Here is a 25,177-nt window from a genome sequence, read left to right on the forward strand (position 1 = left end):
TTAAATTGCTACAAATTGGAATAAACATGGTTCAGTGATGCAAAAGTCACAGGAGTTTTCAAAGCTGTTATTTTCTTTGTCTGAATTTTACACTTCACATAATGGTACCCTTGATTCTCATAACTAACCTGTCATACTTTGAATTATTGCTTATTCACAACTTTATTATTGCATCAGACCTATTACTATTCCTTCTCCTTGAATTTAGGACCCAGTGTTAATATGAAATTGAAACGTCATTGTGCTACAGCTAGGGCAATGATTACAGAAAAAGTCACATCTGCTTTGAAGTTCCTGTATAATATAAAGTGAGAAGGAAGAATGTGCATCAGAGAAACTCTTCTGGTCATTCCCTTCTCATTAATCGGCGTGTCAGGCACAGCATGAATGAATGGCAATTAGATTAAGATGTTTTATAAATAGACTATATTCTATGCATAGATTTCTAAATTAAAACCTTGTCACATATTTCATATTGATACAATAAGAATGTTTATATATTATGTATATATATATACATATACATATAACTATCTATGTGTGTGTCTGTGTGTACGCTACATATATATTAAATTATGTTATTTCATATTTTGCTAACAAAATGAGAGGAAAAAAATAGATCTTTATGATAGCAATATGAAACACCAACCAAGCCCTTTTTTAATACAGCCCATAAGAACTTAGAAACCCAACTTCTTCTTGCAAATTGGAGACTGTCAGCTCTATCTGGAACACTGTGGCCTGGAAACCTCAAACCTTGCTGAGTAGCAGTGGCACAATAGCCTAGTTTAATCCCATGTCTTTTAACTACAAACTATTTGTTATCATTCAGTATTTACAAAACTGAAAAATAATAATTCATGCTTATCATGAATAAGCACATAAAGAGCACTATTGTTGAGAATGCACTCTATTCCATATCCCATAGTATGAACACACGGCAAACAAACATTTTAACTGGATGAGTATATTGCAAAGATATATTTCAAACACGTTTAAGAACACCAGCAACAGAGACTTGCTATCATTTCTTTTACACATTTTTACAGAAAACAGAATTGTTATGAACATATTTTTAGTACTTACCACTGTGTTGTATTTTTGAGAAGGCTTCAAAATTCCCCCATAGGAGGAAGCATGGTGTCATTTTCGTTACAGCAGTTTTTCCTGTCGGGAAGAAATATATAGTGAGTGCTCTTCAATAAATTAATTAAAAAAACCCCATGCTTATGAGTCACAAATAGTGAACAAAAGGTTACTTAGTAAATCACCTGTAGTAACAGATATTATATATATTCAAATATAAAATAAAAAATTAATTTTTTTTTTATAAAAGACATTTGACTATTTTTTATTCTTTCTTATGTGTAATTCAAAACTGTAGTTTACCCTTCAAATGACATTTCAATGGATAGACTATTTCTCAAAAGTCTATCCATTTTAGATAGACTATTTAGATATAAATACCAATATTTATCAACTGTATGTTCTGTCAGGACTATCTTGAGACACTGCAACTTAATACTCAAACCTTAATAGTGTCAAGGAAGTTATTTCAGGTAATTTTAATATATCTCAAGACTCTATTAGCAGAAATACTTTTCTTCTGTCAAAAGGCAACAAAGTTGATTTTATGGCATTTATAGCCGCATACATTTTGCAGGAGAAACTCATGCACTCTCTGTATATTTATTTCTGTTTTTCTCATAAAGTACCAAGGCACTTCTTATCATTTATTCTTATTTTCACTAAGTCGATCCTCGCAGAGACTGCAGATTCTGCAATTTAAAACAAAATGAATACTTTCTCATGAATGTTTTGGCTCACTACAGCCAAACCACTCCCTGTAAGTGCAATTCATTGTAACAGCTGCAAACACAGGTCTCGATTCTATGTAAACACAGTGATTATCTTCATAAATTGGAAATAAGTACCAGTGGATGTCTATCTAAATACACGTTTGGAAAGGAGAAATTCTGAAATATGGAAGCTAAGCAGAATTCCTTATGAATAAGGAATGTGTGAAACACCCTAGCTAAACTGTCAAAGTGTCCATCTGGACACTTGCTACAGGGGAAGCCTGGCAATGCTGCAACTTTTCGTACACACCCGTTGAGGAATCAGATGTTGAAGTTTAGGACAATCTTTATTGCAAGCTACAGTAATGTCTTAAATCTCTCCCCGTGACAGTGGTACTTTTATTGGAGATTTCACTGCTCACGTAGACTCTGACAGCCATTCCAATTCTCCAACACTAATAGGTGATTAAACCTAGGATATAAGAAATAAGGACGGATTTAAGGAATGGCTGTGAATGGCAGTGAAAATCTGCTAAGGCTAACACAGCTTCCCTTCTCAGTTATTTTAAACTTGCATTTCTTTATTTCAGCAACCTTTATAGCTTAATTCCTGCTACAGGAATAGAACAGAACAAAACTCAGCTTTACTGGTAAACACAAGGATTGCATTTACTGTCTCTCCATGATACCAAAATAGTCTCCAGCTTTCAAGTATAAAAATGAATGAAGAAAGTACTATTTGTGCACTAGGTTTTCCAAGTTTATCTTTGTACCTATGGGTTTATTTTTCTTGCCTTCAGATTGTCATACAATGTTTTCTAGTTACCCTTGACAGACTGATTTTTGTCGACAACTAGATTAATAGTTTAAACTTTATATATTCTAGTAAACCACACTGTGCATTTACAGATCATGTTTAGACTTTATCTCTAATAGTCAATTGTTCTCAAAAAAAACAATAGCAAATACTGCACTTCCTTTGTATCAGGAAGCATGGGCGCACATATTAAAAGACTAGAATTTAAATTTGAAGCAAAAATTTAGGCATCATCTACATATACTTTTATTATTTGAAGAGCTATTTTATTTTCATATTTGTGACAACTGATTTCCTCATAATTATAAAATTTTAAGAAAAATATTAAAGGAACCTGGCAGTTCTTCTAGGCATATTTTTCTGAAATCTATAACAGGTTTGCTCACCATTCCACAGATGCATATTTAACTTGAATCCAATGGTGCTATAATCACCCTAGTTTTAATGTTACCCAGTTTAAGACTACTTATTTGATTCATTTCTCAGAATTATCACAACTGTCTCTGATGTTATAGGTGATACAACAAGAAACAACTAAGACTGACATTCAGGTATTATATTTGCACAGTTATTTTAGTCTTTACCTGAGAAATATGTCAGGGGAGGTTTAGGTTGAATATTACTTCACCCAGAGGGTGGTTGATCACTGGAAAAGGTTCCCCAGGGAAGTGGTCACAGCACCAAGCCTGCCAGAGTTCAAGAAGCATTTGGATGATACTCTCAGGCACATGGTGTGACTCTTAGAGATGGTCCTCTGCAGGCTTAAGAATTGGATTCAATGATCCTTGTGGTGCCTTTCCAACTTAGCATATTCTATTAATCTGTGAAATAAAATCTCTGTCTCATAAAAAGTTTGTTTTATTTTGTTTTGAACATGATGACTCACTCTCTCCAAAACCTCTGACAGCTCTTGGCAATACCTAGATATAAGCCTAGATATATTCTTCGATAACCAATTTTATTTAACACAATTACTGGACTGTTGTAATTAACTTCTGTTTGAGCAGACAGGTTCATGAGGTCTCTCTAAGAAAATGTACTCTTTTGAATTCGATCTTAGCATCGCTAAATACATCTTTAAATCTGTAACTTTTACAGCGTTTACCCCCTTTTTCCCATTGATTCAGCTTCATATCAAGTTCTTTCTTTTGAAAATTTTCATAAGCTCTCCACTGCTAAATTGGAAAACTTCCCATGTATTGACACTTTTCATAGCAATTAAATTTTCAAATCTTTTGAACTATAAACATAAAATCAGTGACTAAACAATGGGTCATAGGAACATAGGATATGCTGAGTTGGAAGGGACCCATCCGGATCATTGATGCCAATTCCCAGCCCTGCACAGAACACCCCAAGAATCACACCACGTGCCTGAGAGCATGGGCAAATGCATCCAGGCAATTCTGTGATGTTCTCTCCACATCAATAGTCCAGAAGTCAGAACTTCAGCTAAGCAGATGTTGCTATTTCAACTGTTTATTGTCTGGACAGTTTGGGAGGAGAGGGTTGTTCATAAGAGGAAAGCCAGCTAGAAGTAGATATCACAGCAGGAAATAGACACAAACCAGCTAGAAGAGTATCAGAAATATGCAAATGAAATAATTTTTGTCATTAATTAAGGTATTTGAAAGCAAAATAACTAAATCTGGCCATAGGCTTCCTTTGTATTTAGTCGGAAAAAATAGGCATCCTGAATTTAGAAGACTTATTAATCTTCATGGGTCAAACAGTGTGGGCTTTAAGTTAGAAAACGAACAACCAGCTCTTCACATACTCCAACTGAGGTAACATTGATTTTCTGATATCTAAGAAATGAGTGGTGGTACTTTATTTTCTTTACTTGAACCAAATGTAATTAAGTATCAAATAATGCAAAGACAGTGAAATGTAACTTTTCCTTTGCTAAATATGCAGTAACTCTCTTTTTGCCTAAAGAGAAGAAATTCACCAACAAGTAAAAAGGTCCCATTTTGCAAACCCATTCTCAAACTTTAATTGAAAGCAACACACCAGAAGAAGACAGGAAGCCTCTCATCTACACAACTCCCTCGAAATGTACATATTTTGAGTTATACTCCTTGTCTTCAAGCAGATCAGAAAGATATGGTGAAACCTGTGTTTCTTCTTTCTCCCTCTGACATAGTAATTTCCTCGTGATTCTCTGCTCATCCATTTCTGTTTTGAATAGTCAAACCTATGAACCTCTTTGTACTTCTGGTCTCGACTTCTGCCTGTCCCATAACAATGCCCTTGTGGTAGCATAGTCAGAGAAAGCAGGAAAAAAGACTGACATTCCTCTGAAGCCAGAGGTGAGGGACTGTACGCTCAGCCACAAGTAACTAAAATATTCCACAAAATAGGTGGGTGGCTTCAGAGAGAAACTACAAGAAAAAGGAAGAATAGGATTGTTCAAATCTGCGGCAAGGCCTAAGGGCAGGAAAAGCTCTAGCAGAGACCAAAGATGAACAGAGCAAGCAGGCAGAACAGCCTAACATGAGCAATAAACAGAGACTGCTCTTCGGAGAAAATGGGCTGCTACCAAACATACAACTGCAGCAGCAGAGCAGGAATAACAGAGAAATGGAAAGGCTGATGCCCTCTCCACAGGATGCAGATGGGGAGGAAGAATGAAGCTGTGTGTGTAAGGCATGATGGCAGCTAGGAACAAGTAATGCAAATTTGCAGTGGACCTTATTTCTTCAGAAAAGTACTAACATTTCTTGAGAAATCTTCTTGTCTTCAAAATTGTTTAGATACGAGTCTTTGCTAACGTGATTGGCAAAACATAGGTTAATTACTCATGTGGGCTATATCAGAATCATCCTGAACCACGTGCCAAAACAAAGATGTCATATGTGATACAGCAGATAAGACAGATTAAAATCCTCTCCTCATCAGGGGAATAATTGAAGGTAAATATCTGTCTAGCATATAATACACATTTCATTAAAAAACTTAAAGAATGAAAGGGTGACAGTATTGGTACAATGAAGTTACAAACAAACCTAATAATTAATACTACAGATCAAAGCCCTGAAAAGTTCCAGAAAAAGATAAACATGCTGAGGTGGAAAAAACCCATATCAAACTTAAAACAAATTAAAAAAAAAAAAAAAACAAAACACAAAATAAACCCAAAATACAACAAGCAGGCTAGAAACAAAGATGTTAGACTCATTTTGAATCAAACAAAACAAATCTTCTCAAGAATTTGCAAACTGCTATGAGAAGTCAGGAAGAATTAAACTCATAAAGCTTCAGCCCAAAACAGCAACACACACCAGAGAAATGCTGATGATGCAGAAGAGAGTAATTTGCCGTGTTAAGAAATTCTGAATGGTAAATGGAATGATATATCCCCTTAGGGAAACTCCAGGCCAGAAAGTAACAATGCTAAAAAAGCGTGTAGAACAAGACATAGAAAAACCAAAGGACATGAGAAATGCTAAGTCTAAGGTCAAAGAGAAGGGGAGAGTGCTAGTCCTGTGTCAAAAGAAAAGGCTGAATCTCAAGGCAGGGATAAGAGAAAGGCCAAGCTTGAGATTAAGGAGGAGGAGGAAAAAGAGGCTGAAATACAGTTAAGGGAGAAAGACGGCAGAAAGCAGAGGGTAAAAGATTTAAAAAAAAAAAGCACTAAGGACAAAACCGAAGTCAAAGAAACAAAATCCAAAGAGAGCTTCAAGATCACGCTGAGACATACTGAAATTAAAGATCAGATGGAACAGCAAGAGCTCCACATAATAGCCCTCAAGCTTGTCAAGGTACAGCATTCAGAGGCTGCAGACAGGGAATCAAATGAATAGAAGACAGAATAATCCACCCAGTGGCATGGAGTTCAGATCATCTTTTAGTCCTCACTTCAAGTATCTAGTTAAGTCTCCTTAGGCCTTTTAATATTATTTCTGTTTCTGAAACTAACAGCAAGAAATGTATGAAAAGGCACTTAAACAGCTATTACAGCAAGGCTCTCGCTATGCTTGACATAATGTTAATTATCTCTGTCTCTTCCAAGTTATTACTAGTAAAGCAATTACCTTTGATAAAATTAGATATGCCTCTCTATATACAAGCAAACTCTGATAAATATATCTGCCTTTCTCCCTTATGATTTTTTTTCTATATCCTATGTAATTCAGGAAGAAATTCCCTTAAAATTTTCATAGCCAGAAAGACTGGAATGACTAAAAATTCATTCAAGAAAAATTCATAAATGAAAACTCTCTCAAAAGTGGAAAAGTTTTTTTCTTTACTTTACATAAGTGATGTATCAGATACTATCATTGCTGGTTAAGCCACTAAGCTGTTTTTCCCACACCCCACAAAAATGCAGCATAAGGTGAGAGAAATTGCAATCCCAACCATCAAATTGAAATGAGCGCATCAAAATCTGTCTGCACTTAGGGATTTTCCTATCTAGCTGCATAAATTTTCATTTCTATACTATCAAAACACCTTTCTGATAGACAGGACACGCACAGGGAGGCTATTCCAGTTCAGTGTCAACGTAACAGAAATTGCCAGGGCTACAAGGCAGAGGGTCCCAACTGACAGCAACAATGGCAGAGGTTCTGAGACCTCCTTCTCTTGAAAACTGAGCTCTTACTCATTTTCACCTTCATTCTGTTTCTCAGTTCTCCAGAATGAAACTAATATGTTAGAGGCAAATTATAGAATGTGACCCATCTCTATTGCACCTCCAAAACAAGTTATGGCAAAAAGCATTTCAACCCAGCATGTCTCTGAGGGCACCACCAGCTCTGACTGTCCCTGGGGTTCCCCTCACCCTCTCCAGGGGCCCAGGAGCCCTCCTCAGCCCCCCAAGGCTGCCAGCCCCTACCCAGCAGTGCCACAGCAGGGCCGGTCTCCAGCTCCCCACAGCCCTGCCCTGCCCAGACATGGCCCTGCTTGGACGGGACCACCATTGGGCGAATGGTCCAGCCTGGCCTCAGCCTGACAGAGGTGCCTGATGCCTCAGGCTGAGGCTGCCCCAGTGCCCCTGGCTGCCCTGCTCCTGGCTGGTGGGGGAGACAGGCCCTGGCTGACAGGACCTGCTCTGATACCTTCCATGGGAAGCCTCTGACATTTCTGGACCCTATGATGCCATGACACAAAGTTACTAATTCAGAACTGCAAGTGAACTGCTCACACAGCAAAAAAATCCTACTTTGACCAGACCCACGATGACAGACAAATGAGGAACATATCCTTCTTGCAGCAGCTGTCATTCTATCCATAACATAATCCCTAAAATCCAAATTTCCTGAGAACACAGTATATTTTAACCCAGCCACCATCACAGAAACTCTGAGGATTGAAAGTAAACAAAAGCACAAACAAAAACCCACACCAAACACTGCAGCAGAATAAACTCACACTATCAGTCAAGATGAGAAACTAGTTACGACTAATATTCTTCTATTTTTTGTTTCTCCACCCAGATCAACTAAAACTTTTGAGATACACCTAGGCACTAAATTCCTTAACTTCGGTGAGTACTGAAAATTACAGACTCCACAAAGACCTCTGTGTCTCTTCTCTGGAGAAGCTTTCATTTTTTGTTATAACCTATCTTCACTGGTTTTACGTGACTGAGCCACCTACTTAGCATTTACATCTGCTACAGAGGTGCAGCCTCTCAAATTGTCTAATTGATAATTATGTTGTGAAAGGAGTTCTAAATGCCCTTAGGAGGTAAAGCTCAGAACATTTGTTGCTAGTAAGTATTCAGTGTAAAGTTCATTGCTTTGGTTTCAGCCCCTTAGGAGATGGTCTTCTCCATCCAAAACCTCAACATTTTATCTAAGTATATTTTTTTAGTAAAATGAGTGTCATTAACTCTCTTTACAAACCTTACTAATCTTTGAGATTATCTAACTGAAATTTTAACACACGAACGTGTCCAAAAATTGAGCAGTCAAAAATGAAATATAGTAAGAATGTCTTTCATCCTAGTAGAAAGCATTATATAAAGAAAGGGCAATGAGGTTACTAGTTCCATGTTTCTGCATTTTGCATTAAATCATCAGGTGAAAATAAATGTCTCAAACCACAGTGAACGTAGAGAGGTGTTATCACTGGACTACAGTCTTGGTCCATTTAGACATAGATCCCTTTCATTTAACTTGACTTTTTCTCTTCCTCCCTATCACTCGCCTCTTCTCCTTCCAAAAGGTATTTAATAATTTGTTTATTCTAAGCAGTTTTTACCTCTGTAGAGATTATCATCACAAGCTAAGGGCAGACACAACCACATCCTACGTAGACCTATGGACTAAAAACCGACATGATTTTAACTGCAAAAGCATGTTTCCAGCCTCCTTACTTGTCTAAAAATGATTGGTGAAGAAGAATGAACAATCTTTTCTCAAAAACAACTTGTGAGGAAGTTGGGGAGTAGAGAGTAACAAACCCAAAGTACAACAGCAATCTGATATGATCATCCTAGAAGCCTTTGAAAACAATCAGTGTGATTAAAAGCATTCAAGTATTGATTAAATAGATTTCTCTCAATTTCTCTAGATTTCTCTAGAAGGAAATTTCTTAATTCAAAATTTCAGGTGTTGAACGGTGCTCAGTAATAGGACCAGAGGCAATGGGCACAAACTGAAACACAGAAGGTTCCCTCTGAATATCAGGAAACACTTTCCTACTGTAAGGGTGACCAAGCACTGGCACAGGTTGCTCTGAGAGATGTAAGGTCTCCTTCCTTGGAGATATTCAAACATTGTCTGGACACAGTCGTAGACAAACAGCTGCACATGTCTCTACTTGAGCACAGAATTTGGATGAAATGATCTCCAGAGGTCCCTTCCAACCCCAAACAGTCAGTTATTCTGTTCTTCGGTGATCTGTAAATATAGGTACTTTTTTCAAGGCAGACAGAATATGCCATCAACACAGCAGTCTTTCCTGATTCAAAGAAGCCAGACTCCAGTTGCAAAGGTTATAGCAGATGTTCAGTGTTTGGTTATGTCTAATTCATGCCAGTGAATCACTACATCAATTACTCAGATCATTATTTCTCCTTATAGAGCAGAGTCATTTGGTATTAGCAACTAAAGAACAGCTTGAACTATAATCTCTGACATCTCAAGTGAATATCTTTCGTGATAACTGAGCAAAAGCCTGATTCAAGTCAAGTAGAACAGGGATTGCTACAGTCCTATATCCCCAGGCATTGTTCTGTCCTCAAAAGAGACAAGGGAAGAAACATATTTTAACTCTTTCCTAATTTAATTAAATCATCATACAGAATCAGCTGCCTACCAATGGAAAGTCACAGAGGAAAAGAAACAGCTCCATCTTCTTCCAGCACTACAAAAAATGTAATTACATGAAATGGGATATATGCACCCTTACACCTATTTTAGCCTCCCTGTCGAGAAAAACACTTAAGTCTCTATCTGGCAACCACAGCCTTGTGAGCAAACACAAGCACATTTGATACAAGACTGTTTCATATGAAGTTTATGAGAGTGCCTCAAATCTTGGAGTTTAATGGTTCTATCTCTATTGCCTTCCCCTAGGCCTCATTCCCACAGTTGTTTACATAACAAGGCCTCCTGGTAAAAACATAATTCCCTTTCTTTTTGTGTATGTGAGGTTTCCTTTCAACAGATAAAATAACTGTAAGTAGGAGTAAGTGGGAAGAGAGAAGTAACTACACAGCTGTTCTAGATCATGTCTCAACCTGTCTATAGCCCAGTCTGACCCAAATGTTTCAATTCCTACCCCAGTTTGCAATCTAAATACAGCCAGAATTTACTTTGGTAACAACGAGCAACAACAAAAAATTGCAGATAATTTATATCTAAGGCTCCAATTTGTCTTCCCTCAAATTCAATGAGAAGAAAAGTCTTTTGCAGGAAACCTTTCTTCCTCTAATTTAATTCCATCCTGGTTTATGTGGGCTGCCATTGAAACTATCCATTTTCCCTTCTCTCACTGTTTTCAGGAAAGTTTTGGCAGTTTACCAAAATCATAGTATGTTAAAAAAGCAAATATTTTAAAATGTGCATCCTTTTAAAGAGGCAAAGTGTGACATACAGCAATGATGGTAATCACTACCAGCATCACTATTAGTTGGGAGTGCATGAGGAGAGTAAAAGAGCAGGGATCCTGTCTTGACAGGAACCTCATGACCAACCCCCTTCCCTGATCTCTAGAAGCAAAAGAGGCAGCAGCAAGTTGAGATGGATTTTTTTGGACAGAAAACTAAACTGTTACCTCTAAAACTGGGACTTGTCACTTGCAGCACAACCTCCCTCTTCACTACCAGATTATTCTACTGTCAGCTAAACAGTGTGAAGTCCTATAGCTCAAGTGGCAACAGGCCATATTGAGTCTTGAAATTCGACTTAAGATGTTTCGCTGAAGGTGTGGTAAGTGTACTTGGCATTGTATGAGTTTTGGTTTCCTTTTCTTTTCCTGCAACTTAAAATATTCTGTGAAGACCACAGGAAAAAAATAACAGAAAAACAAAGTCAAACCACATATTACAGGTGAGAATGTGGACCTAAATCCTTTTTACTGAGTTTAACACATTCAAAAGATATGTGTGCAATAAATGCATTTTGTTTAATGCTTCTACTAAGACTTGAGTCAAATGCAGGAAGTTAAATTACAACTTAATCAGTGGTGCTGAATGAACCATGTAGCAAATGTTAGATAAAGGTTAAGAGTGATGATAGATCCCTGGAACACCCACAAGAGAAGCATTAACCCTTGGCAATGGATTATCTCAATCATCAGCTAATCAACCACTCCATGTACTAACTGGATCTATTAGATTTAGGACTCTCCAAAATTAGCATTGGATAGTCTAGAATAATTAATTGAACAAGCAAATAAAAAACACAGTGATAATAAAAGCCCTTACATTTCCCCAGGGCAGGAAATCAATATGTTGGTAAATTTATTTAAACTCCATTGCATGAACTGAGTAAGTTGCCTAAAATGTTTCCAGTGTCTTGGAATATTTGCTGAAGATTCTAAAGCTTTCTGAAAGTCAAATAAATCCTCTCTGTGGCAATGAATTTGCCATATACAGTATGGAAAAAGTCCTGCCAGAAATGGACTGGTGAGGAAAACAGCTCAAACCCTATGGAAACAGAAGCTTTTACTGTAGTTTAAACATGTCTCAACATGTTTGTGTATTTTCTGCAGTGTCACTGTATCCCTCTTCCAAACACCCCCTGGGAAGCTATTGTCTCCCATACAAGGTGTCCTGGGAAGATGTCCCGAGGTGTCCCATTGGTCCTTTGTTTAACCCCTTCCTATTGGCTGTTGACCCCTTACCTGATGGTTTCTTTTGTGTGACCCTGAACTTATGATTGGTCCCCTTTGACCTTCCTAAAAGCCTTATAAACCCCAACCCCACAATAAACTTCCTCTTTCGTCCGTCCCTCCCAGGTGGTCTGTGTGTGCTCCTTGCGGGGTCACTGGGCCACGTGCTGGGGTGGGGGGAAGGGCATTCACCTCACAGGTAATGGGGCTAGAAGCTTAAGGCCTGGAGGTCTCCTCCTATCCCTCAATTCGCCGTACCTCTCTTGTCTCCCATCAGAAGCAGAAATGAAAAGATTTCTCTCACTGTAGTGCTATATATAAAGCCATTGTTCTGCATTTAGAACATTCTGTTTTTGGCTAGACCTTGCTTGCTCTAGGTTGTCAGTCATCTTTAGATCTCCTGCCTGCAATAGCAATAGGTTATATCATATGCTGTTGATTACAGGTCATAACAAAAACAAATTTATGATTACCATGAGTACAATATCTCCACTCTCTTTCCATTTATCTGGTTGAGAAGCCAATTGCTTTTCTCTGCCCTGCTGTTCCTTGGAAGAATAAAGATATTCATGAGTGAATCAACTACAAATATGTTGGCCTTTTAGTATTTCAGTTCCAAAAATTGAAGAAAGTCTACAGTTGCTTTGAGCAGAAACTACAAGATTGATCCAGAGCCCTTTGAAATGAATTAAAGTTCTCATGAGATCAGTAAACTGCAGAAGTCAGTCCACATATCCATGTCTCATATTTGCTGTCTCATACTTGACTGTAGTCTGTTGGACACATAATTTTAGGATGAAATTGTGACAGGTAGCTGGTAGCTGCTATTGGGAAATCATAAATCATACCCAGGAGCATGGTTGTGTAGAGCATTAAAAGGAAACATATTTTAGAAGTCTCTTTCACAAAAGCAAAACTGCTGCCACTTTGCAAGCCACAAGACAAATTTTACCTCAAAAAACTCTAAGAATTGATGATATACCCTGAGTTATACAGAGAAACAAAGCTAACGCTGACCAAAGTGATACAAAACTGCATTGTAGTGCTCTTCAAAGACCACGGTTCAGGTCCCAGAAGCTGAATGTCACAGTACTTTCTGCCTGAGCAGAGCACCCACTATGTGGAGAGCTGAACAGTACTGTCATGTCACTGTGAGGATGTGTGTACTCAGTCCAGTAACTTGGAATTGTTTCCACAGTGCTGCAAAATATTTGTAGAAATACAATCTGACTATATACAGACTTCTGAAACAGGCACGTGTGGTCAATATTAATATGGAGGATAATGATAAAGTATAAGCTTGATTGCAGCCCGATTTTCAAAAGTTTTGAAAAACTACTGGTTCAAAAGACCTCTCTGGTGACAAATCTCTGCAGCCATAAAATCCTTGTCTTTCTCAAGCACGAAGAACTCCAAATGTTGTTATTTTTCAAAAAGTAATTCCCTATCTGTAGAAATTTTTCCCAACATAGGTAAGTATGCTAACAAAGGTATTCTGCATGAAAGTAACAATTTGAAATACAATACAAATAAACTAAATCTTCCACTAATATGTAATCTATATTACAAACACTTAAAAGCACTGCAGTTTACAGTTGTTTTTCATTCTTTTTTTTCCCCTTCACATGTCTAAGATGCAATTGAGACTCGTAGATGGTTAAGTGATAAATGCCTTTGTTGTATCATTATCTGGTTTTAGTTAAAAATTCAATTACTAGATCTCTTCAATAAACAACAGAACATCAGGGCAAATGTTTATTGGTTTTGCTGTTGTTTTTAAATACAGCCCTTAAGTCTTACAAGAGCTTTTAAACAGAGCTCTTAACTTTGCATTATTTAAGGGAGGGCTTTAAATTTTTTTATTCTCAGAAGATGAAAATTAACTTGAGATACCAAGCAAAAATTCTCTGTGTAGAAAACATAGCTCATACGCTTTTGAATTAGATTCTTGCCATATAATCACTTCCAAAGATGTGAACAGAGATTATCCCTATCTTATTATCAGTGCACAAAAAAATGCTACTGTTTCACTCAAGGATCCAACTGCAATGTATGCCCTCACAAAAACAAACCTCCCATAGCTGGTATTCAAGTGACAGTTGCTCACAGTAAAAGAACCACTCCAGATGGTCTTGTTTTTCTTTTTAAGAATTTGAGTTTGCATTTGTGGGGTTTTTTAAATCACTCCTGAAAAAAAAAAGCTAAAAAGCTATACATATAAAAGCCATTCAAGATTATCAAGTGGATGCATGCAATGTTTTGTTTGGCAATAAAACCCACCAAACATTTAAATGAGCTGAAAAATTCATGTACATATATATATATTTGCACAAATGATATTTTTTAGAACTTTAAATTTTTTTATTTGAAAAATATTTTTAAACATGAGTCTCAATTAAAAATAATTCATCTACATCTAATCCTTTAGTCCTTTTTCTGTGAGAAATATAAACAGCTGCTGCTGAATTCTATTCCCTTCTTTGGTACTCTTCAGTAAAATTTTGAAATAGAATTATTTGTCATTAATTGGAGTGCTCACCTATCATTATAAATAATAAAACTAGTCTTCTGCTTCCAAATTTTTATATCACAATTAATTGATAATGTCAAAAAGAGTAGGGGTTTAGAATGTTCAATATTGGCTAGAAGTGAAAACTGATGTTTTTATTGTTGCATTTGGGAGTTTAAATTTTATGTCTTGAGTTAAATACATTTAAACAGGCAACTCATGGAGATTTTCTTTCTGAAATATTTATGAAATTTTCAGTGATTATATTTTGAACTCAGTCCTCTAACTATTTTACATCGCATTTTGCCAACCCCAAAAAATTCAGCCACATCTCAACTGTTTTTCTGCTTAGCAAAACTTGCAAAGGAATAAGAGATGATAGTCTGAGTCCTTAAACTCAGCCACAGTAAAACATATCTGTTATAATTATTTCAAATTGATGCTATGCCAATTATATTTTTTCACCCCTTTTAAATTCAGAATAATTGAAAATCCTATAAAACTCCTCCACACATTTTTCAAAAGGATGTCTCATATGAATGTACTTGGAGGTAACCAGCATATAAAATACTCTCTTTCATACATCATGATCTGCATACATCGTAACTGGGTAGTTTCTATTTTTTACATATAACTAAAATCACTGAATGACTATGTTGCATAGAAGAATGAAATTTCTTGACACCGATAACCCACAACAAACTATGAGAAACCTGCTAGCATGCCGAAGTTCAAAAAGGACTACAGTCTGATGATTAAAACCTCTGATATGTACAATAACCTCAAATTAAGGCTAGATACTGGACTATTGTTACCTTAGAGTTTTTTGATTTTTTAATTTTTGTAGATTTTAGAAGTAACTGTATTATATCCCTTACCCTTAGCACAGTAGTTTACACATATCCAACCCTATTACCTCATTCCATATCAATTCCTCCTAAATTCCAGTAGTGTGTTTAGTCTCTTTTTCAAGGTAGGCCTTCATTCTGTTTAAGAACATCTGCACCCTGGCCTGGACAAGAAGATATCACCCAGGTAAAGCAACCTTCAAACCCAGAACTTTGGAAAGCCTCCAAGGACTGTACGTGCTCCAAAGAAGATGAAGGTGAGGAAGAGGGGGTCCCAAAACTCCCCCAGACTCAATTCCTGAGGGGCAGGGGGCAGAATGGGGCAAAGGCCAGAGGGTGGACAAACAGGGATTGGATGGACATCATAATAAAAATTGTAACACCCGGGTCGGGGGCATGCGCGTGGTTTGTATTCCCAGAGCCTGAGAGGCTTCATTAAAACCTTCACTTTTCTTACCTCCCACTTAATTTGCCCTGGAGTTTTTTCTCCCTGAGTCTTTTAGGCAACGCTGTCAATGGCATTCAAGCACACCAGACATCCAACAATCCCACAACTTCATGAAGAAAATGTGTTTGAAAATGATACAAATGATCAAACGTCAAGAACTGTAGGCCACAAAAAGAGAAGTCCTATATCTTAAAAGGAGACCTGTAACTTTATATAAACAAAAATAACAATAAAGTGCAATTGTAAGGGACCTCTGCTTCATAAATAACATGGGTGTCTTAGATGAGGCCTTAGAACAACAGGAAAGCCAACAGCATATAGTCTGTGGAACAATGTAAACTGACCAAGATCAAGTTTTACCTGGTCAAATTCATTTATTTCTTAATCACACATGCTTAATCTCATGCTGAAGAAAACCTTGAAAGGGTCAATTTCATCCCAAAATTCTTAATTATTCTCATAAATTACACTGAGAGCCTAGAATAATTAGTTCACACACACCTGTCTATAGTTTAAAAGCAGATCTCTGGTATGCAAGATGAACCAACCCACAGGGGACTCAAGGAAGTCAGCATATACTTTCAATACCTGCACTAGACATCAGTTAATCTGGTCAGCACCTGATAGCATCTAGACTGAAGGATGAGTAACAAATATTAATTTTTGTTACATTTTGTCATAACTACAGCCAAAACGGACTGCATTTCCAAGAGATTCAGAACTATGATTTTCAGTGGCATCCGAGCTAAACTAGTGTAGTGTAAATTCCTGATATAGGAAGTAAAGGGCACTGGCAGACAGATAGAGTCCTCACTGATCTGATAGAGGCATCTTTGAAAGAGGGTTACTCATTTACTAGTAAGGAAATCACTGAAATCCAGAGGTTGTTGGTGCCTCACACCAAAGTCATCTTCACTGAACCAGGTGTAGAAAAAAAGCGTGAAATTTTTGTCATATAGCTCAGCACATGTGAGTATGAACTGATTATCTAAAATACGTGGACCTAAAAATAAAATGCATTCTCCTGTGTAATATATGCAATAGGCAGTTGAAAAAAAATTTTAAACATGGCCTTGCTGTATACATATACAGTTCATAGTGGGAAACAGAGTAGCAGCCCTGTAAGGATCTTTCATCAACCACTAACGAGTTAGGCATATTGTAAAATGAAGAAGGGGGTTTGTGGTTCTTTTTTTATTCATTCCTAGTTATTATATCAGAACAGTCCAGAATCAAGAGAGTCACAATTTCTCAGGTTCTTCAGCTTGCATCAGCCAGCCTCTAAGAATAATTAATCTGAGACATCCAGCCACTGAATAACTGATCTCATGGTCTAAAGTAGTTATTCGGGCTATTAAGAAACTTTTGCATTCTTCCAATGCATAGCTCTCTGAGGAAAGAAAACTGAGGCTAGCTGATGAAAAAAATCTGCCAGTGTTGGGAATAGTTTGAAAGACCGAATTAGTCAGTAACCAGATCAAGAAATTTTGTGGGCATTGCTGTTTGCCACTACAAAAGCCAAGATCAAGGATAACACTGTACTCCCTGTTGTGGTACCTCAGCTTCTGATGGATTTGGCCATCTGATTATGCAGCATAATTCCTCAAAGTACAGTCTTCTGAATGTGGCATTTCTGGGAACAGCACCAAAATATGACAGCAGTAACTGTATGTGTTGTTAATGCCTGTGGCTAGATTTTGTATTTTGGAATACCTTGAGGCACTGCGTAATGTAGATATTGGGTAATTCTTGTGATGATTTACAAAGTCATAGTGCATCTAAATGTACCATGGCAATTACTGTTTGATAAATGATGCAGTCTTAGGAAGAGAGGACACCCTTCCTTCCAAAGCATCCATTATGAAATAATTGAAGTTATAAGGGGATACAAAGTCACCTCATAGTTTCAAACAGTGTACAAAAAAGTACTGGTTCTATTCATATGAATATAGCAAAACATAAAGTTAATTCTGGGGTTTTGCCTTAAAATATCAGTATATAGTTTAAAAATAAAGGTATTCTACGGATATATTATGTCTGTACCTCGAACAAGCCAAAACCAAACAAAAAGACCCTTGGAATTCCCTATACTCTCTCTTTTTGAGAAAAAAGAAGCATTCAGGGAAAAGTTCTATGTTATGTCTACATGACCCTGATTTTTGTATCTCTAATGTTAAATTTAAGTGATCTAATAGGAATTTTTCATTCATGAATGCTCTTAAGGCATGTTTTGCCTTGAGTATACTAATATCTCAGCCTTACTAATGCCAAGGCTCTGCAATTCACAGCTCCTTAAGTTTTCCCCTAAGCTGTTGAGGTAGTGTTTTCCAGAGCCTCCATAACATTATTTTTCTTCTTCCCTTGATGTTCTCAAACTCTGGGTCTTGTGTTGTTATGATCACAGTCTTGCAACTGTAAAATCCAAAGGTTTTGTATGGCAGGTACCTATGGAAAAAACTACAACTACTACTCTTTTGCCCATCCTTCTGCATCAGCTTCAGCTTTCCTGGCCTTTTGTTTTGTGGAGTTTAGTTTACAATAGAGAAACACAAAATGTATTACACAGCAAAAAAAGAAATAATAACCATTTTAATACTTAATAAATATTGTCCAATAATAAATTTTAATAACCAATGTACAACATTTGAACCCAAAAATTACCATGCTTCAATGGTAATTCAAGACTTATAGCATCAATAATTTAAACAACCAATGCTCTTTGTGTAAAAATATTTATGAAAACCTAGAATGAAAATTCTTTTCTATGTCTCTAGGCTGCCATACCAGGGAAAAAAGAAATGAAGTCATAGAATCATAAAATCACAGAATCATTAAGATTGGAAAAGATGTCCAAGATCATTGAGTCCAACCTTTGACCAAACATCACCATGTCAATTAAGGCACAGCACTACGTGCCAATTCTAGTTGCTTCTTCAACAGCTCTAGGGTTGGTAAATCCATCCCTTCCCTGGGATTCCAATTCCTTCCAGCCCATTACAATGCTTAACCACCCCTTCAGTTAAGCATTTCTTCCTGATGTCCACCTGATCCTCTCCTGGTGCAGCTTGAGGCTGTGTCCTCTTGTCCTGTCACTCGTTGCCTGAGAGAAGAGGCCAACCCCCACCTTGCTACAATCCTTCAGGTAGTTGTAGAGAGTAATAAGGTCACCACTGAGCCTCCTTCTCTCCAGGATAAAGAACCCCAGCTTCCTCAGCTACTCCTCACAGGACTTACTCTCTAGACCCTTTGCCAGCTTCACTGCCCTTCTCTGGACTCGTCCCAGCACCTCAGTGTCTTTCTTGCAGTGAGAGGACTACAAAGCTGAACACAGTATTCAAGGTGTGGCCTCACCAATGCCGAGTACAGGGGGATAATCATTTCCCTGGTCCTGCTGGCCACAAGCCAGGATGCCAGGCCTTCTTTGGTCACCTGGGCACACTGCTGGCTCATGTCCAGCTGGCTGTCGACCAGCACCCCCAGCTCCTTTTCTGCTGGGCCACAGTCTTTCCCAAGCCTGTAGCGCTGCATGGGGGTGTTATGACCCAAATGCAGGACCCGACACTTGGCCTTATCCATCTTCATACAGTTGATCTCAGACCACCAATCCAATCCTGTCCAGATCCCTGTGCAGAGCCTTCCTACCCTACAGCAGATCAATACTCCCCAAAACCTGCTGTCCTCTGCAAACTTACTGAGGGTGCACTCCATGCCCTTGTGGAGATCATCAATAAAAATATAAAATAGGACTGGCCCCAAGTAGTCCTAGGGAACACCGCTTGTGGCTGGTTGACAATTGGATGTAACTCCATTCACCACCAATCTCTGTGCCTAGTCATCCAGGCAGTTCTTAATCCAGAGAAGAGCGCACCTGTCCAAGCCATAGGATGCCAGTTTCTCCAGGAAAATGATGCAAAAAACAGTATCGAAGTCCAGGCGGACTACATCCACATGCCTGATCCCCTAGTTGTCCTGTATGTGCCATGTCATCACACTCAGTCAACTTACTACCTTCATGATCTTGGCGGATAGGTCAGAGTGACTACTGGCCTGACTTTAGTTAGATCCAGATCAGAGAACCTGGAAGCATTTCCTAGTCTGAGTGTTGAAGCTATATCCTGATTCTGTACTTGGGCTAGGCTCACATTCTCACTTTCTCCCATCCTTCCCAAACTGGTCGTTTTGTGCATTTCTGAAGCAGGATTGAGTGGTGTTGCAGGTTTGCAGTTTTCTCAGTCTAGATATCTGAAAACCATTTTGCCTTCTACAGGACATTAGACAATAAAAACTGAACAAAGGAAAAAGAAAGAAACAAAAAATAAATTAATTCCTTTGTTCTTCTCCTCCCTCCCCCAAAAAATCTATTTTCAAAGATATATGAAAGAGTCTGGAAAGCATGTAACAGTCTAGACAAAGTCTAGATTCTTCATCTTCATCTAGTCTATTCTCTTTTTTCTTTTTTTTTTTTTTTCTTTTGTGGAATAACATTTATGTTTTTGAAAATAAAGGCAAAATATTGTTCTAAAAAAATTGAATTCTTCAGCCAAACTGAAGAATTGTCAATCTCCTCTACAAAAATAGTTCTGGGCTGAGATATCCTGTTACATAAAATGCAGTGCTTATTTATTCATAAAAAGTATGTACTATAAATAATGAATCCCGGTGCATGTCAGAGCAGAAAAAGAAATTGCTGTAAAGTAATAATGTTGTAATTGAGGTTTTTTTCCCTCCATTTCATTTTTCTTCCTTCTGTACATGAAACTTCTATCTGTCTAAACAAATAGTCTGAGCACATACTAGAAATTACCATGGATTAGGAACTAAAAACATTTCCACTTGATTTTAAATTCTGATAAAATATAATCCTATATAGCAAGAATCATCTAAAGGGGACAAATAAACTTAAAATATAAATTTATCTCTAAAAATCATTTAAGTTCTAAGCCTATTTACACATAGTAAAATGTGTACCATGTTCAACAATCCCATTTTCACCACCTCCTGTCATTCACCTCTATCCTTGTCTTAACTTTTCAGAGTGACAGTGTCAAGAAGGTTAATGCAGTTACATGAATTTGTGATGGACCATTTCACTCACATTCACTAGGGCAAACATATATAGCTGATAGGTAAACAATTTACTCCACAGAGAACAAGTTCTTCTTAGCTGAAAGGAGATCTCTGCCAAATTAATATATTAAATGATGAGATTTTAGCTGCAAAAGGAGGGGGGAAAACCTATCTTTTTTTTAAGCACTAAATGCTTCCAGACACTCAGTTATTAGGCACAGTGTCACTGAAGAAAATGGTATAAACCAATGCAAAACCAGTAATGAGATCTTAGTCACGCTTATAGTCTTTTAAATATGCAGCTCACAGAAAGTGAAGAAAAATTGCTCTTAAAATTGGTGTTGTATGCATTATGTCCATTTATATATATAGGGGAAGGTTGTTTATTAAGAACATAAAAGGCTAGTACTCTGCATCCTCTGAGAAAAAATTGTTTTCTTCTGGGTGCTTTATTTCTTACCAAATATCTACTATTTCAAGCTAAGCAGAGTAAACCAATTCTATTTTGCTTTAAAAAGTGATCAGAGAAAAGTTTTGGAACTATGGAACATAACTTAGATGTGAAGTAATGGTACAGTGGCAACTGCACACTCTTTATCAACTATTACATTAATATCTTTTGAGTGATGTATATGAGTAGGATGAAGATCCATTTTACTCTAATTTTCTTTCCCTCTCCCCCCATGTACCAGTGACAGAACCATTAAAACCCACATAGTTTGTTAAGCCTGCCTTTATATAATCCCAGGTAAATTTCTCCCCATTGTACATGCACTTCTCTACAAGAATAGTTTCTCTAAAGAACTGCAGATTAATAGTAAAATTTGCCATGTGGGGGAAACAAACAAACAAACAAAAGCACACAAACAAACAAACAAAAGCACACAAACAAACAAACAACAATAAAAATGGAAAAAAGTAAACAAAAACTCCAACACCCAAAAAAGCCATGTATTTGAAATGAAAGAAAAAATATGATTCATTATGATTTGTAGGGAAAACAGTATAAAAACAAACAAGAGTTCTTAAATAGAAATATATTCAGTGATGATACCACTGGATAGGGTTTCCTTAAAAAGCAATGGCTTTACTTCAATAAATACTTTATTTGGACAAAAATATTTCAAAATATTATTCAGAAGAAAACAGACTTTATTTCAAAGCAGACAATCTAGATTCCTACAGAGTGATGATGATACTAAGAATCATACTTTTCCCTTGACCCATAACTTCTACTAAATTGCACCTCCTCAGACTAAACCAAACCCTCATGCCCAAAAGCGTCGCCTCCTCTTGTAAATTCCCCTTGACTCATATCCTGCTACCGTAAGTTCTCCAGAATATAGTATTTGAACCGCCAGTCCTCTTACCACTACACTCTCTATGCTCTTGTTTGTCTACTATCTCTGTGTGTTATAATATTCTTTTTCTATGGAAGTTAATTATGTTAACCTTCCTTTGAAACTGGTCATCTGTCTGCAACTCATTGTGTTTCTGCAGACTGACAATGATGGGACTCTTGAGGCAACAAGAAGAGAAAGAAAATGCCCCACCAAGTTAGGGATGATCAATAAGAGAGGGAGGGATTGGGTCATTTAGGAAGCATCCTCATCTTGCACAGAGCAAAAGGTAAGAACTAGAATATGCAGTCTCCTCATCTTAGACATAAATATGCTTAGTGCTTAGCTTTCGGGCCTTCACAGGTAGAAGTTGTCTTACAAATGCTATCACTACTGTTAAGAAACTCATTAATTTTCTTTTCCAAAAATGAGACTGGACCATCTCTCCATCATCCTTATTGATGTCTCAGGCTCCACGCAGTATCTTCTCCGACTTTACACATTTTGGGTCCTCTTTAATAAAATAGTTCTAACTGGTTTCAGAAAGCAGTGAAGTATCAAGCCTAACCAAATGGTCACCCTTCAGGGCCAAACAAAACCTGAAATCTACTAGAGAAGGATATTTCTATGAAGTGTTATTATGCAGTGATCATTAACTCATATACGAAATGTAAGACTTATTTAGCTTTCCAATCTTACCTAGCTAATAGCTAAGAGAATTCAACACACTGCCACTATTACAACTGCTACCATCTCCTGTCCTTTCTACAGCCTTACTAATGTAACTTCTACATTGCTAATATAATTTGAATTGCCAGAACAAGAAATCCTTCACAAAAAGATACTCAAATTTAGCATAACAGAACTGCTAATGCAAATTGCCCACGAGATAATGCTGTTTTTACTTCAGCTATTGAAGCCATGGTCACCATATTGACCAGTATTACACCTTTATTAAGGCGTGAATGGAAAACATTTCATAGGCTCTGGGATGCTAACACAAATTACAAAGTTACAGAAAAAGAAAAAACAGACAAGCAAACAAAAAAACCCCTTTTGTGCAAAAAGAAGAAAAAGAAGAAATAAAGAAAATTAAAGATCCTAACTACATGCTGTAATGTCAGTTTTCTCAAGCTAAAACTTTTATAGACAAAACAGATTTGGGCAGGAGGACAATTAACTTGAATATCATATTTCCAAAGTCAATAGGGAAAGGAAAATACAAGGTTAATTGAATATTAGAAGGTTAATATACATTTGCTACACAATAGCACAAAAGAGGATGGACCAGCTCTTCTAGTGAAGAACTACTTTTCCTTGTTCTTGTGTGCCTCTCCATGACTATAACAACTCCGTGTAAGAGTAATGGCACATGCTAAGTGCACCATTAACCCCCTGAATTTCAGTAATGTCGCGCCTCTGTACCAGATCAGGGCAGATAAATCAATGCAGCCTCCCTTTCATATCCAACAGTATAAAAATCTTACTGGCTCTTCTAGTTTGCTTTTTTTTTCTTTAATAAAAGTGCCAGCTGGTCTGCATTATCATATTACTAAGGCACTGTATCTGTAACATCTACATGTAAAGATTATATCAAACCAAAATACACATGAAGCATTTATCTTTAAAAACTCTAACTCAAACACAGTTTTACCCACAAGGTCTTGAGAAAAAGACATAACAAATATAAGTTTAAACAAGGTAATGTATTTTCTTAACAACTGTTAAATTATTTAGATCAAAGCAGTAAGTCCACCTATCCTGCACTATAACTTGTGCAGCTGAACCAAAGCAAAACACTACGACAATGAGCATGAAAATAATATGCTAGCTCTTCCCTAAGGAGATCTCCTCTAGTTCCACGATTAATTTCCAGTTATGCCAACTGCTATTATTTAATCTGTCAAAACTACTGGATCTACATCATCTGTCCCCAAATTCACCACCTGCACATTTAGAAACTACACACACCGAACATTTCTAATTCAAGCAGCAGACCTACTGCTGGCTGTGTTAATACAAATTTACAGCCTCAGGCACCACAGCTCATCTGTCCAGCTGTGCATAATTTGCAGAAAGTTCTACTTCCCCTCACACCACTGTGTACTGAGTACTTACCTTTACTTTCATGCATATGATATAAAATGCAGTAGGCAGACATAACAGTAATTACATCACCGATAGAGATACATTCGGCTTGGGAGACTACAGCAAACAAATCAGTGACTATGTACCTGACTGGGAAGGAACACTATGACTAATGAATGTTGTCCTGAAGTGCTTCATTAAACCATCTGCACTGAAGTTTGGGTGAAGGGTACATTTCATACAGCAATAACTCCCCAGCTGCTTCCTGTAGTTGTTGCTGTAGTCTTTCTTCGTTCTTTCCTTAAGACATCCCATGAAATACAGGTTTGAAGGCAATCTCATTAGCAGAACTTAATGGAAGTTGGGAGGAGACTTTTAAGCTCTGTGTATGACATTGCCAGCTCTATGCAAATACTCCATACAATTTTATCCAAATACTACTTCCTCATAGGATCTGACCGAAAGCCTTTTGAAATTAACAGGAATCTTTGCATTGAATCCAAGAAGACCTGATTGCACAACAATAGTCTGTCAATGGTCTGTTTACCTCGGTCCTATTACCCAAGTATTAATGGTTTATGCTACATCCAATAAGAAAATAAGTAAAAATTTATTGTACATTAGACAACATATGGTTTATGTAGTATCCTATATGAATAACATACTAATTTTGTTTATTTGAGAACATAGATCTGGAAAACATTTACAGTAGATCATAAAACAAAGAATCATATCTCAAAGCATAATATTTCTTATATCATTTCCAAGGAATTGGTTCCATATAGGACCAAATGCTCAAAAGATGTATTTCATGGACAAGGGATATAGACTGTTGGAGTAAAGTAAGCAAATAAAGAAAAAGAGAGAATAAAAAAAGCTATTTCTTTTCAGAGAAAGAATTTTTAGATGTGTGTCTTGGTAATTAAACTATTGATAAATTTTGAGTAATTCCCTACTCTTTTTAATTGCAGAG

At 37.1% G+C, this 25,177-nt stretch overlaps 1 protein-coding gene across 2 annotated transcripts in view; it reads right to left on the minus strand.

Annotated features, from left to right (window-relative positions):
- The window catches only part of LOC113984666 (neuroligin-4, X-linked), a 181,039-nt gene that overhangs the window by 149,638 nt on the left and 6,224 nt on the right, over positions 1-25,177 (minus strand). For both annotated transcript variants that reach the window (XM_027714858.2, XM_027714859.2), the window contains exon 2: positions 1,087-1,167. The gene's annotated coding sequence lies outside the window, so the exon portion shown is untranslated. The remainder of the gene's footprint in view (positions 1-1,086; positions 1,168-25,177) is intronic.

The sequence above is a fragment of the Pipra filicauda genome, unplaced genomic scaffold (assembly GCF_003945595.2).
Source record: "Pipra filicauda isolate LSUMZ 115617 unplaced genomic scaffold, ASM394559v2 scaffold440_size556015_pilon, whole genome shotgun sequence".
NCBI classification, from domain to species: domain Eukaryota; kingdom Metazoa; phylum Chordata; class Aves; order Passeriformes; family Pipridae; genus Pipra; species Pipra filicauda.